A 14,871-nucleotide genomic window follows, 5' to 3' on the forward strand; every position below is an offset into this window, starting at 1 on the left:
ATCAGTCCGCATCTCTGTAAAGAATGGATTCAAATTCCGTTTTGGTGCATTCTTCCACGTTACCTCCTGGCACAGATGAAATGCTGCCATTCACCTAACGAGTCTGCATCTGTGCAGGTCGACTGTGCGTCTGATAGTTTGATTCAGACCGAAAATAAAGCCACACAATAGAAGAACAGCGATAGCAGCTGGCTTTTAGGAGAAGCTCAAAGGTGAGAAGCAGGGCTGGGGCTGGGGCTCAGGGGTCAAGCGCTTGCCGAGCAGGTATGAGGCTGGATCTGGGTCTGATCCTCAGTACCACACAAACAGACAGGATAAAGGTATCGTGTCCATCTACAACTAAAACAGTATATCGGGCGGGGGGAAAGGTGGGAGTCATCTGGGCGCAGAGAACCCTTCACACGATGGACCCAGATCTGATGAAGCGCGGTATCTACAGGCCATTAGGGACCTCTCGTATCTCTTTGTCAGCTCTGTGGGAGTTTTAAGCGTAGGCTGGTAGAACTGAGGCAACTGCAGAGCAGAGGTGACATGCCTGTGTAGCCAGGGTTCCCCCCAAAAAAGAGACACACTCTACTATTGTGAGCACCCGGCTTCATCACGGGGAGCTGGCTGGGAGTCTGGAGGCGTGGGCTTGAGCTGGGCCTCCAGGGACAATTCCCAGGACACCACAGCACTGCCCGATTCTGGAAGGTGGGCCAAGGATTTGGGCCTGGCTTAGCTGGGTCCTCGACTTGGGCTCGAAAGTCTGAAACCCGTGTGCTGGTTGGGGCTACTTTCCTTTCTGGAAGTTGGGGGCCTTCACAAGGCTCCTGGAGCTGTTGGCGGAGTTCAGTTGCTTGTGGTTGTGACATCAATGTCTCTGCCTCCCCGGGTTTTGGCCAGGGGCTGCGCTCAGCTCCTGGGGGCCCGTATTTCCTTCCTCTCACAAGCTGTCAGTGGACCTCTTCAAGGGCAGCCTATCTGGGCTGCTATAGCAGACCTCCACCAACTGGGAGGCGAAGGATCAACAGGGTCTTCTCAATCTCTTAAGTTCCAGAGACTGCAAGTCTGTGATTTGACACTGGCAGATTGGGCATCTGGTGAGGCCTGCTCCCTGGTTCATAGACGGTGCCACCTCCCTGTGTCCTCAGGTGACGAAAGGGTGGAGGGACCTTCCTCTTTTTTAAGAAATAATTCTCCACCCTTATGATCCAGTCACCTCCCAGAGGCCTCACATCCCAACACCACCTTGTTGGGAGTTAGGATTTCAACACATGAATTTTGGGAGGATGCAAACATTTGGACCGGAGCAGCCAGCAAGAGAACCGTTCTCCCCAGTGCTGTCTCAGGGGATATCAAAGATCGCTGGAGTGTGCTGCAGTCTGGCTGGGCACAAATAACCAGGGTCACGAGCCACTTGTAGGTTCAAACAGGAACTACTTTATTGCCTGAACCCAATGGGAACTCCACCGGAACTCCACGGAAACTCCGCAAGAACAAATGGGAACTCAACGGGAACTCCACGAGAACTCAAAAGTAGCGGGCACCCGAGGTAGCAGGAGCCGCCCCACTGCCGGACAACAGAGGTCCACATACACAACTGAATACACAGCTTGCCCCAATCCAGCATCATCCAGTTACAGCAATCAGCCACCATCCCAATAATTATACACAGCTTAACTTAATCACCATCATTCCAATGGCTCGCTGGCGTCACCTCCCAACCACTCCTGGCAAAATGCCAGGCGCCATCCCGACTTGGCTGTGGCTCTCAACAGGAGTGCCTCTCCCCCTACTTTTGCCGTGTGGGGTGTGAGGGAACCAAGTCAAGAGAGGAGCGCCCGCTGCCTGTGCCATATTCTGTGGGTCAGGCCAAGCTCAGGCGTGGGGGGCCAGACAGGGGCTCCCTCAGGCTGCCACGCTGGGTTCTGCTGTCCACACGCTGCATCTCCCAGCGTCCACAGGCAGGCCCCCAGGGAAGGCATGGGTGTGTGCCACTGTGCCTGGCTCCCCTGTGAAGGGGCACTGGGAAAGGTGCCTAGGCTCGCACACTCTGCCTGCCCCCAACAAAGGCCAGACACAGCCGAGGGACATGACCAGGGCCTCCCGTCCACCTTGCAGACACCACGGCAGTGCACCTGAGTGGGGAGACCCGATCCCTGTCGGTTCTCCGACTCCAGGGAGCCTGGGAAAAGGACTTCTTAACTGTCTAACTCTGCAGCTCAGGACGGGACATGGGGGCAAGGGGAAGACGCACCAAGGGCCAGTTCAACGCAGCATGAAGGGGAAACTGCACAGACAGGTTCTGTGCGCCACGAGGTCCTTCAGGCAGACTTTGAGAGCCCAGGTGGCCTGTGAGGTCCCGAAGGTGGCCAGTAGGTGCCACAGTTGGCTTGTGAGTTCCCTCAGGTGGCCTCTGAGGTCCCAAAGGTGTCCTGTGAGCTCCCTCAGGTGTCCTGTGATCTCTCTCAGTGTCCTGTGATCTCCCTCAGGTGTCCTGTGATCTCCCTCAGTGTCCTCTGAGCTCCCTCAGTGTCCTGTGATCTCCCTCAGTGTCCTCTGAGCTCCCTCAGTGTCCTGTGATCTCCCTCAGGTGTCCTGTGATCTCCCTCAGGTGTCCTGTGATCTCCCTCAGTGTCCTGTGATCTCCCTCAGGTGTCCTCTGAGCTCCCTCAGTGTCCTGTGATCTCCCTCAGGTGTCCTGTGATCTCCCTCAGGTGTCCTGTGATCTCCCTCGGGTGTCCTGTGAGCTCCCTCAGGTGTCCTGTGAGCACCCTCAGTGTCCTGTGATCTCCCTCAGGTGTCCTGTGAGCTCCCTCAGGTGTCCTGAGTGAGAACACCATAGGAACCAACGTTCTCCTAGCACAGGAAGATTTGCCACCAGTTTCCACAGTTTGGAGAGGGTGTGGATTGTGGTTATGAATGTTAAGAGCTCAGCTCCTTAGGGGCAGGAGGGCCTGTCTTTAAGTCTTGTTCTCAATGACTTTCCACCCTTGCCATCTAAATAACAGTGACTTCCAGGACCATGTCCAGGTGCTCCTGAGGGGCCCGTCCCACACCTGCGCGATGGAGGGAGGACTTGCTGGGGGCACTGCTGAGCCCCTTGCAGGGAATGCTGTCCCTCCACGGTCACAGGCAGTGCGTTTCTATCCCTGGGACCTGGAGGTGGTGGGCAGGGCAACCCCACCGTCCAGGTCTCCATTTCCGCTGCCCACCCTGACATCCTAACTGGACAGAGAGTCTCCGGGAAGAGGGATGACTTCTTCTCTCTTCAAACTTGACTTTTTGGAAGGATTTCAAAAATGTCAAAAACGTCCTTTGGATATTTTAGCGGACTTTTCACGCGGTGAAGTGAGAAGTTTGGGGCTGTCCAAGGCTCTGGTCTGAGCTCTGCTGCTAACCCCAGGGACCATGACGATGTCACTCACCCAGTCTGCAGATGGCTTTTCTCATCTGTAAAACGGGACCACAATTCCACCTATGGAAAAGGCATGTGCCTATCAAGGAGGGTTAGGATTGCTGAGGTTCATGATGAAAGGGCTGCCGACGTTTATCACTGGGTTTGAAGGTAGCAAGCTTTGCAGGAACTCCAGTTGTCCTTCAAGAGCTGCGTTTCCCTGGTGTGTGCCCAAGTGAGACCCAGCTCACAGCTTTTTTAAAAAAATGTAGTTTCCTTTTTTGCAAACAGAGCTTTGGTCAGCAGAAAACTGAGACCGTTTTAGTTGCCAGTTTTTATATTTGAAAGGGGAGATTATTAGGAGAAGTCTCAATTCAGAAACTTCAAGAAGAAACAGGAGGGTGTGGTGAGGGTGGGGGGTTGCATTTCCTGTTTTCCTTTCAGATGGTGTTGGAAAACATGGCAGGAAAACCATGGAGACCTACGAAAAAATTCCAAAATTCATTCTTTTTGCCACCAGGGGCTGGGCCCAAAAGGTGATGGGTAGAAGTGGTCATTTTTTTTTTTTTTTTTAAGAGCTGGGGTTTGCAGGAGTCCAACTAAACGCTTGTCAGGCGAACGCGCCGTTCAGAGGGTGACATCAGCTTGCAAGAGAGGCCAGAAGCAACAGGGCCTGGAGTCTGGTTTTCATTTACAGTTGGGTCAGTTCTGCAGTGAGGAGGGGGAGAGGAGGGGTCTGGAGGAAGGAGGAGGAGGAGGAGGAGGAGCTGAGGAAGCCTGACTGTACCCCTGGACCCCGTCCAGTTTGGAGCTCAGTCTTCTACCAAAGGCCGTTCAGCTCTCCAGGCTCAGCCTCCACAGGCACCGCCGGGAGAAGCGGCCTCCTCTGCTCCCGGAGCCCCCTTGGGTGGAGAAAGGCCGGGAAGAGGCAGGAGAGCGTGGACTATGCATCTGGCCAGACAGAACTGACTCGGGAAGCGCAGGGACGTGCGGCTAGGTTTGCTCAGGGTAAGTGCGATTTCTCCGAGTCCATGGGCAAGAGGGAGAAGGCTTTTTAAGCAGGAGGTGGCTGCTTCTAGGTGGTCCGTGGCTGACACTCTGCTCACCCGTGTTCCATACATGGGTCAGGTCTCTGGAAGATTCCGAAGATCTCTCTTTTTCACTGTGGCAACTGGGTTTTCCTAACGTGGTGAAGGTCGTGGGTTGCCTGGGAGAACACGGTTTCCTTTCCAGCTGTGTGTCTGCAGCTGTCCACGCACCCTGCTTGTCCCTCACAGAGGGCGTCTCGGCTCATGGTTGATTTGGAGTTGACTCCTCCTTTCCAAGCCCAGCTGGAATCTGCTTTGTTTGCAGAAGTGTCTTGCTGGGGATCGCAGAGCTACCTGTTGAGCAGACCCATCCGGGTATTTTCTCTGGCTCTCTGAGGAGGACGCCAGGTCAGGGTGTGCCCAGCGGACCTTCTGCTCTGGGCCACCATGCAAAGGATCTTTACAAGATTGGGGTGACCCTGGTGCCTAGGCTCAGAGACAGTCCACAGTTACTCAGCCACGACCATCAGGGATTCATCTTTTTAGGAAATCTGAAGTCCCTGTTGGGGATTTTGTCCTCTGGGGTTGCTTGAGGGGCTGCTGGGGTCAGAGGAGGAGAAGGAATTTGGTGCTCTGGCAGCAGGCCGAGTGGATAAGGCAGGGCTCCTGGGGCCGCAGGCCGCCTATGTTCAGGTTGTGAGGCCAGTGCCAAGCTGGGAGGCCCCAGGGCTATTCCCTGGGTGGGAAGATGCCGGGTGGGGTGACCCTCTTTCATTCAGGATGGCAGCTATTCACTGATGGTGGCCAGCCTGTCTGGGAACCCAGTTCAAGCCTACTATGTTAGAAAATCCACTTCAACTGAGGCAGGGGTGGGGTCACAGAGAGGGCCCTGTGGAGTGTTGGGGTGTGGTCAAAGGAAAACCAGAATTTCACTCTGAAAAACCAGCAAGCTTGGGGGCAGATTCACAGGCTGGCCTGGACCCCAGGAACAAAGTGCTCTGAGTCTGGGGGAGTACCTGCACCCCACACCAACCAGCCTCTCTCCCTATCCACGGTGACACTGATGAGAACCACAGGGACTCAGAGCCTTAAGGGGCCTCAGGGCACATGTGGATGGACAGTCTCCAACTTCCAGAAGACCTATTCTGAATGCTGCAAAAAGCTGAACAGAAATGGCTTTGAAATCAAAGTTCTATTGCTCCCAAACACAGTGGTCTTGAAAACGGGTTGGTGGGCGGTTGCTGGTATGATCAGACCTTCCAAGCTCTCTGCTGGGCGGAAGGACAGCCGAGGCTGGAAGCCTCTGGGGCATCACTCCCTGGCTTTAGAGAAGAGGAGGCAGAGGCTCCTCGATGCTGGGTGGCTCGTGGGCCCCGAGTGCACGGCTCACCCAGAAAGCCCAGCGCACGGGTCCCAACCTGGTGTGTGTGTCGAGGTTTGGAAGGCGCTGCCTGACTGGTCCCCATGGGAATTCCTCCTGTCACGTTCTATCAGAAACAGCAGGGACATTGGTTTAGGCTCCCTAGGGGTCTGCCGGCTAATGGAGAGAGACGTGCAGTGGACGGCAGAGGGGTGGTGGCCCTGCCTGGACCACCCTGGCCGGTCCTCCTTCAGGCCATCTCTAGGTGTGGAGGCCTTGGAGGCCTGAGTTTGCTCCGTTCTGGGAGGGGCTGACTGCTGGGGGTGAAGGCGTGGGGCTCCAGGTGTGGCACTTCTTTCACAGAAGAGAGACTGTGTCTGGACGTCTTTGTTTAGACAAGGCGTTTTGTGGCTGTGTGTCTTTCTCTCTTCCTCACTCATGACAGTGAGCAGCCACTGAGTGGCCTTTGGGTGGGGAGGAGAGCTGGGGGGGACACCAGGCCTGCCTGGGTGCTGTCGGTGGCTCTCGGGGATTTTTCCTATCTGGGAATTAGAGGGTGTGGCCAAGACACCCTCCTGCGGGGGCAGGGCATGCAGTAGTGAGGAGCCAGGGGCCAGCACCCGCCTGGAGTCTTAATGATACTTTTGAGAGGAGGCAAGTACCTGAGTAGGAGCTGGCCTTACTTCTACATTTTGCTTTATTCCGTGCATCTCCCTGACTTATGCGCTGTGCCTTTTCTTAGTTCTGATGTTAGAACTTAATAATCACTTATGGTAAGGCAGGAAGAAGGTCCTCTGCTCTTTTGCCTAGTGATTATTGATTTCGGTTCAGACAAATCATCTTGACCTTGGTTCTGGTTGTGGAGCTTAAAGCCAGTTTGAAATGAGATTTCCTTCATCTCTGGAGGCTGGTGGAGGGCTTTTGCCACGGGGCCTTGGCTCGTTTCCTCGTCGCTTCTGAGCGTTTAGTCACGGGGGTGAAGTGCAGCTGTAATAGTGGACTGTGCCCCCCCACCCAGTTTTGTTGTGAAATTCCACATTTACGATTTAAAAATGCTCCAGCAAGTCATGGATTCTGTTGTGTGAGACTTTCTTGCAGGCATACTAACAACTTCCGTGATAATTTTACTCGAAAATTAGTTGTCACTTCTTTGTAGAAGAAGCTGGAATGTGGTATCTCCTGGGGAAGAATGGCAGGTGGTGTCCCTGTCCGAATGGGACATTGTGTCCCAGGCAGGCTTTCCCGTACTGATCTTGGGGGAGCAAACTTTACACAGTGTCCTGTCTGCGGAAAGCAGGCAGTAAAAACACACCGCTGTGGCACAAATAGTTGATGATTTGGGGAGTGACCTGACATTTAGAAATTCTATTATTAGCTAAGGAAATCAAAGCCCCAAAAGATTCAAATTTTAAAGCAAGGGAGCTTCACAAGGTTTCCATCAATTTGGACAGCTGTAAACTAAAGGAAGGTTATTTCTATTCCCTGGTTTGTAGATGAAGTTTTCCTCTTTCCACTGTAAAAATCCTAAGAGACAAATCTACACTTTAAATACAAGACGTGCTTGCCCCTTCGAGCCCATAGTAATGAGTTGCTTATTCTGAGTGGGGATAAAAATTTTGTAAAGAGGAATTCATTATGTTGATTTTTTTAAAAATGTGATTTGCAAAACATTCTTGTCTCACAGTCTGTTCTCGGGAGAAGATGAAGTTTTGAGTAGGCACAGGGACAGCAGGGCCTGAAGGTGTAGTTTGATATCTTTCCTCTAGAGGGCGGTGCACTCCTCTACAGGCCAGAAAAATCTGCTGGCGTATGGTGTTTCTTAGGGTGGGGTTGTGCAGGGAGTCAGTTGATTCACACCCCTGCAGAGCTGTGGGCAAGTTTAGGAAAGGCATAGAACCTGTATCAATATGTTATTACTGTTATCAATGTGACTGTTCATACTATCTGAGGTGGACATAAATTTAGAATTTTATTTTTCATCTATGCAAATGTGTGAATGTATTGCGATGAAATGGTCTTGGAAGGAGGTGCTCTGTGCTCAGAAGCCACTGTGCTATGAAAGCATTGAGCGAAGGAGAACTTTTAAAGGAAGCATTTTACTCGTATCTCATTATAGAAGTTTAAGTGAATGCAGGTGCTTGGGAACCAAAGTGTATTTGCATATTCACGTCAGATGCTGTTCCCACGTAGAGCTATTACAAAGTTTAACACTGAAAGAGATATTTAAGTTAGCCAATCTTGTAAAAATCCTAAAGCATTCCTTTCCTGCCTTTTGCCATTTTCTCCAAATGGGCAACGTGTTTTAACATTTTTAAGAAAGTCACACAAGCTGTAATTATGAATGTTCCCATTTAAAGTCTTTGCTAATTCAAAGATGTATTACTGAAACTCAGACTTAAGACTTTAGCCTGAGTTAACTGCTTTAGGAACCCGAGGTACAGAATTCCAGCTTGGAGCAAAGCAACGTGCCTCGCGTTGGTCTGTGTGTTCTCATAGTTATTTGGCTTAATAAGATCCATCGGCTCTTAGGGCACTAGCTTCAAGATCAGGGGAGGGGGAAAAATGACTGAGATGTAGCCCTTGCTCCTCAGGTTGCTTGATTTCTGCTTGGTTATTTGAAATACTGAAAATGATGGTCTTGGTGGGTGTTTCCTCCTTACGTTTACACTCCAGGCAAGAACTTGGGGCTCAGGGAGGTACATGGCTGGTCTCAGACCCAGTAAGTAGCAGAAGCAAACCTAGCATTTCCTGAGTGTTCTGCGCTGTCTGACGTTGCCCCACAAGCAGATATCTGGAGCTGGTACACTGATTAAGAGTATGTTTTTGAGTATCTGGTGGAGAAAGGTACTCTTTGCACTTACTAGTTTTTTTCTTTGGAGCAACATCTTTTAAATTGATTGAGCAGAGGAGTAACTGTTGTTTAAAAAAAATATGGAAAGAAAAAAGAAAAAATTGAAACAAATACAAAAAGTTCTGCCAAACCCTCTCCCACAGGCAGATAGTCTTGTAGGGGTCTGGCTGCATTTAGCAGAGTGTAATCCGCGGTTCTCCTGAAGTTTCCCTCACACGGAATACAGAGAAACGCTGGAGAATTGGGAAGGGCAGGGAAAACTTCAATGGGAAGTACTTCCGTGAGATCCACTGGTGTGTGCCACACAACTGATTGCCGTCGGCCCGGTGTATCAGGAATTGGCCGCTGGACAGAAGACCCATGGGGCAGTTTAACTTCAGAATTAAAATTGAACAGCAGCTGGAGATGACTCAGTGCTCCAGGGAAACCATTCCAGGAAACTGGTTTTTTACTTCTGGAATGTTCATTAGTTGATTCAGCAGTCCAGCATCCCCAGAGCTGCAGCCAGCTTAGCTGAACCCACAGACGGCCCTGAGGGGCACCAGGTGGCGGGGTGGTGCTGGTGGTGAGGGGAGCAGAACACCCCAGGGCCTGAGCCCCCGGCTACAGAAGGAAGGGCTGTTACCTGCCGAGACAATAAGGAAGCAGAATTTTGCAAGGTCTCTATTTTAGAGACGAAATTTTCTCTTTTGCACTTATGAATCAGAGAACAAAAATGTAACTTTTTCATATGATGCGGGAGACTTTTAGCCACTTTGCTTTAGTGATTTATAACAAAACACCATGGTTTCAAAGAGGCCACTGCCCCCTAAGTTCTTGGTCAAGAAAGGCAGAGGTGGGGATCGGTAGGAAAGTGCCAATCTGAATCCACAGCCGGGGGTGTCCAGGTGGGAAGGCAATGGGTGTTCATGCAGTTGCTTTTGAATTGCTGGTGCTCTCTCTTCCTTAATGTTAAAACAGATTGAGGTCTGCCTCGTGGTTATCATTAACAGGATAAATGGAGAGCAAGTCTTGTGTGGCTGCTACGTATTTAAGAATGCAGAATGCTTTCGACATGAGCATGCTGGTGTCTAGCTTTTCAAGCAAAGCAGCCATGGGGCTTTCTGTTTCATGGTCATTATCTTGGGTGCTAGGAAAGTGTTTTTAAGCAAATTTTTGAATATCTGGGCAATTAATCTGAAGTCTCTTGGGCTGCCTCCGTAGAGAGAAGGACACTCACTGTGAGGGACCTGTGTCAATGCACAGCCATCTCCCCCATGGAGACGCCATTGCCAGGGGTGCCTCCTCTTTCTGCGTGGCTTGTGGTGACACATGAGTTGCTTCACGTATCACTGTATTGGATTTCACCAGAAAGAGTGGAAGGTCTGGAGTCAGCTACTCAGTGTTTAACAAGAATGCCAGTAGGGGACAAGGTGGTGAGACCACCCTGCATGATCAGAAGAACTTTCAAGTTTTGCTGTCACAGGACATGCACTCAGAGTTGGAGTCTTTTTTTTTTTTCCTAGAGTGATTCCATAGGAGAAAAATGCAAGATCCTAGCTGTAAAATAGAAGGTAGAAAACCAGCTTCTGATGAGTTTCTTTGGAGAGGTTTTCCACAAGTCCTTCCATATCACTTGCTTTCGAGGATTCCCCGAAGGTCTGTGGAAGGGCGAGCCGTATGAAATTCCATCCTTCTCCTCCCTGCTCTGGGAGAACTCAAAGATGTTCTCCTATGTCCTTGTTGGGACTCAGGCAAGAGAGAATGGGAAAGAGAGACAACCAGGGGATTGCCTTCCCACAGTAGAGAAAGGCATGTGGCAAAGACGGAGGCCCTGGGTGTCCCAATTAACGAAACCCGAGTTCTCCTTTGCAGTGGGGGTGTGTGTCTGGTGTGGTCTTTGTTTCTGCGGCCCCCATGTACACAGGGCAGGCAGGAGTTAACCCTACGTCTAGAGAGTTGGACAGCCTGGTTTTAAAAATCAGAGCTTGGAGGAAACCAAATAAAAGTCTTCAGAATGGGAGCTCTGGATGCATTTAAGCCTTTGTTTTAAAATTATTTCCTCATGTGCATGTGTGGGTCTCCTTCTTTAAAAAGATTTCCAGACGTGGAAAATGACAAGCTTTTGAGTAGGCTTAATGAAAACTAATTTCACAGAATTGCAGAATGGCCTGGGAAAGTCTTTGGAATATGATTGAATGTGATTTCAGGGCTAAGGGTGACCTTCATAATAAGAGATGGCTTTCACGTTCCAGTGGATAGCCACTAAGTGGAAAGAGCTGCCCTGAATCTTTCTGAGAACGAGGCAGGGTGAAGATGAAGGAGTCAGCGGGGCCCACTGGGAAGACGGGTCGTAATGAGCTTCTCTTCCTGAATCTGCTGCCTGGGGACAAGGTCTCCTCCTCCTCCTCCATCTCTGTAAGAAGAGCTCAGACATTCGCCACCACCAAGGAAGTCTCTTTCCCCGGAGACCCCGGGAGCCTGTGGGGTTCCGGGCTTCTTCGCTTGGGCTGTGGAAGTGCAGCTCTGGGTTCGGGTTCTGCTTCTGTCTGAGCTCTGAATCATTTTGCCTCATCTGGTTTTACAACTGGGTCTTGGGGGGAGGCACGGAACTCCCCTTGGGGACAGAAGCCCAGACTGTGTGGTATGTTCTCTGTCCTTCCTGGGGGCGATGGGGGAAGGACCTGGGAAGGGGAAGGAGGTGGGATGGCTGATTCATTCCCCTTTATTAAATGGGTGAGCTGAGTGATCATTTGGAGGGTGGTTTTTGACATCTTTTACTAATCTAAAGGAAAAAATTCTCCACCATTTGTTGCCAGGAAATTTGGTTTTAAAAATTGAGGTTCCAGGACATGATAAACAATAGAATAGATTTAATTGCAAACAAAAGCATTGACAAATATGCCTCAGCTGGGCGAGAGCCCAGGAACCGCTCGGGGGGCTGCTCAGACGGTGGTGGGCGTTTCTCCCACCTGGGAGCTCAGCACAGCAGACCAAGTGGCTTGGTCATCAGTGGGCCGATGACTCAGAGCCACAGGGGCCTTGGACCTGCTTCTCAGCTGGAGCTGCTGCACCCTGTCCTCCTTACCCTCCCCTGCTTTCTCCCAGTACCTGGGTGGATTCCGGAACAACGATTCCTGTGTGCTGAGTATTCGTTTCATTGCTTTGGGACCAGTGGGAAGCCCTTGGCTCAGGGAGCTGGCTACTCTTCTAGAGATTAACCTGGGGCAAGAAGCACCTTCACACATGAATACAGACCCATGTGAAATTCACTCTCCTTAGAGAACAGTTGAAGTAGGTCGTGGCTTAGCAGGATTTTACAGATCTCATCCTGTTACCTGTTGATTTTATTGACACTGTTGAAGACTAGAGAGTCTGTACAGAGCCACGCACGGCTAACATATGACAGAACTGGTGGATTCAGCACGTGAGGTACAGGGAGGGCTAAGAACCCAGGAGTGGAAACTGCTCTGTGCATGCTTCACCCGCATGCTGTCCACACTGCCTGCAGAGGCTGTGCTGTGCTCCCGTCCTGCACCCAGATCCAGGGTGGTCGCCCAGGCCCGGGGTGGTCACCCCGACCTCATGTTCTGTTTTCTCCCACATGGATTATTATATAGCACAGTGCTTTGTAATAAGACCCTATAATATTCTTGTGTCCTAATTCTTGAACAAAAATGCTACTTAAAATCTTGCATCTCCTGCATGGGTGAAATATTTTAAAGTAATTGAACAGGATCTCCCAAAAGATTTGCATTAAAATCTTCAGATGATTTTAAATTTTATTTTTCTATTCTTCTTTGCTTTCTTTTTGGTGCTGGGGCCTGAACCGGGGGCCTTAGGTATGCTAAGCCCATATTCTACCACTGAGCTACACCCCTAGATCCTTGCCTTAAAATTTTTGACTGAAGTTATGATGCTTAAACTTTGGGGTGGGTGGGCAGATAGTAGCATAGTTGCCTTTTGGAGTCACAAATAACATGGATCCTATGCCCAGGAAGCCCCTCATTCACAGATAACAGTTTTGCACACAATTGTGGGAGAGTCACAGATGCTTTAAATCTGTGGGTACTATATTAAAACATTGGTCTAGACCAATTATAACGTCACAAGTAATTTTGGGAAGAATAGACTATATTCCTGGGAAGATCTCAGCAAGATGCTTATTCATGATCAAAAGTCTGATGATCAAAGCCAGCCTTAGCAACTTATCGAGGCCCTGTTTCTAAAAGAAAATCTGATGATCACTTTTTTTTGCGGGGGGTGGGGGGTATTGGGGATTGAACCTGGTGCACTTAACCACTGAACCACATCCCCAGCCCTTCTTTATTTTGAGACAGAGTCTCTCTAAGTTGCTGAGGCTGACTTTGAATTTGCCATCCTCCTGTCTCAGCCTCTCAAATTTCTGGGGTTACAGGCATGAGCCATGATGATCAGTTTTAACAGAAAGAATCAAGACTAGCACAGAGTGCAGTGTGCTTTTATGTTATTTAAAAGTGTATATCATTAATTAATTGAGGGCTCACAAAATGCACAGAGATTCTACTTTCTTTGGGTTTTTGGAGAAACTCTCAGGAATGGTGTCTAACAGAGTGTGGGGAGAGCGGCAGAGCTGAGGGAAAGGTCCAGAGGTTCCCAGGCAAGAGCGTGGGTATGAAGGGTGTCCAGAGTGAAGGGGCACAGACGGGCTGTGGGCATGGTCATTGGTGGTGGAGGGAGAAGTCAGCCAGCCATGCAGTGGGCTCTGTGCTGTGTGTGGGGAGTGCCTTGGGCCCACTGTGGCTGGGACATCACTGGAACTCAGGATGGCTGCCCCGCCAATGTACTGACCACTGGAGATGGGGCCGCTGCTCCTCTGTGTCCTACGCATCTGTGCCTAACAGGCCTCGACCATTTCAAGCCAAGGGTTAGGCTGAGCTTTCCCATTATCACCACTCACCGCTGTCACTAACTGCAGAAAGAAGCATGCTCTGTGGGTGACTGCTCCTGAGCTCGTCGGACAGCTTTCCCTTCTCATCACCGATTCAGTTCCAAGAGGAGGGTGCCTTGAAGGGGCTCTATTTCGGCTGCTGAGATGCTGAGATCTTGCTTTCCAGTTCCTGAGTTGCATCACAGGGAAGGGTGGTTTCACCCCAGGGGTTGACTCTCCCGGGAAACCCAGAGTCGCAGCGCGTCTTGGAATTCATTCGCTGTTTATGGTTCATTCTCCTCTCACCAACTCTGGCAGGTGGGGCCCAGGCCTGCACCCTCCACACGCTCTTCCCTGGGGGGCTGACTGCACTCAGGAGGGGTCAATGGCAAGTCCGTGGCTGAGCTTCAGGATTCCTCTGTGCCTGCTTTGCCCCTGTCCCTGGGTGGCAGCCTCCCTAAGGGGCTTTGCCCTCCCTAAACCTCCCTGCCATCTTGGTAGCAACCCATCTGGACCCCAGACTCCTGCCTTGCTCATGGCAAGCCACATGGTAATCCAGCAGTCACCCATCCACCTGCCATTTCTAGATGGCCAGACGAGGACACGAGACTCCCTACCTTTGGCTTCAGTAACTGTGTGGGGAAATGGCACTCTTGCCTCATTGAGTGGATGACCACTAGGGTCACAGGCCCCAGAGACCTGTGGTGGGAGGAAGCAGATGCTTGCGCTTGGCTGGAGCCCAAGAGGTCAGACTCCTAGGGGCAGAAGGCATGGTGGCTGCCCAGGCCTGGGGCATAGGAGCCTGGGCAGCTCCTGGGCAGCTCCTGGGCAGCTGGTCAGGGCAGGCGCGGCCCTTGCAGCGGGTCTGAGTCTCCCCTTCCTAAGGCTCAAGCCTTGTCCCAGGTCTCTCCTCAGGCCTCTCCTCTCCCTCCCCCAGTGTTATTTAGAGCAAGAACAAAAGTGGAATCAGAATCCTGTTTTCTCCTTTTAGTTCTTAAACTACAAACTAAGCTCCACATCCCTCATTCCTGCTAACTCGGTGGCTGCATGTTAGGGTCCATACTTAACCAGGGTTTTGAAAACAGGCAGGTGGTTTTCTGGGCCTTATCTTTTCACTTACTCCTTTCATTGTGGTAAAAGCACACAGCATAAAATCTGCCATTTAACTGCTTTTCAGTGTACAGTACAGTAGCATTTGTTGCATGGACCACAGACCTCTGGGCTTTCTGATTTTGCAAGATAGTTCTATGTGCAGAGTAGCAGCTCCTTTGCCCCAGGCCTGGGCAGCCACCATGCCTTCTGCCCCTAGGAGTCTGACTACGTCTCAGTACTCTTATGAGGGATCATGCAGTGTATGTATTTTGT

At 50.9% G+C, this 14,871-nt stretch overlaps 1 protein-coding gene across 1 annotated transcript in view; it reads left to right on the forward strand.

The window, feature by feature from the left end:
* The first annotated feature begins 4,183 nt into the window (after positions 1-4,183).
* Positions 4,184-14,871, forward strand: part of Col6a3 (collagen type VI alpha 3 chain) — a 78,630-nt gene continuing 67,942 nt past the window's right edge. Inside the window, exon 1 of the mRNA XM_027951696.3 lies at positions 4,184-4,387. The gene's annotated coding sequence lies outside the window, so the exon portion shown is untranslated. The remainder of the gene's footprint in view (positions 4,388-14,871) is intronic.

The sequence above is a fragment of the Marmota flaviventris genome, chromosome 11 (assembly GCF_047511675.1).
Source record: "Marmota flaviventris isolate mMarFla1 chromosome 11, mMarFla1.hap1, whole genome shotgun sequence".
In the NCBI taxonomy this organism is placed as follows: domain Eukaryota; kingdom Metazoa; phylum Chordata; class Mammalia; order Rodentia; family Sciuridae; genus Marmota; species Marmota flaviventris.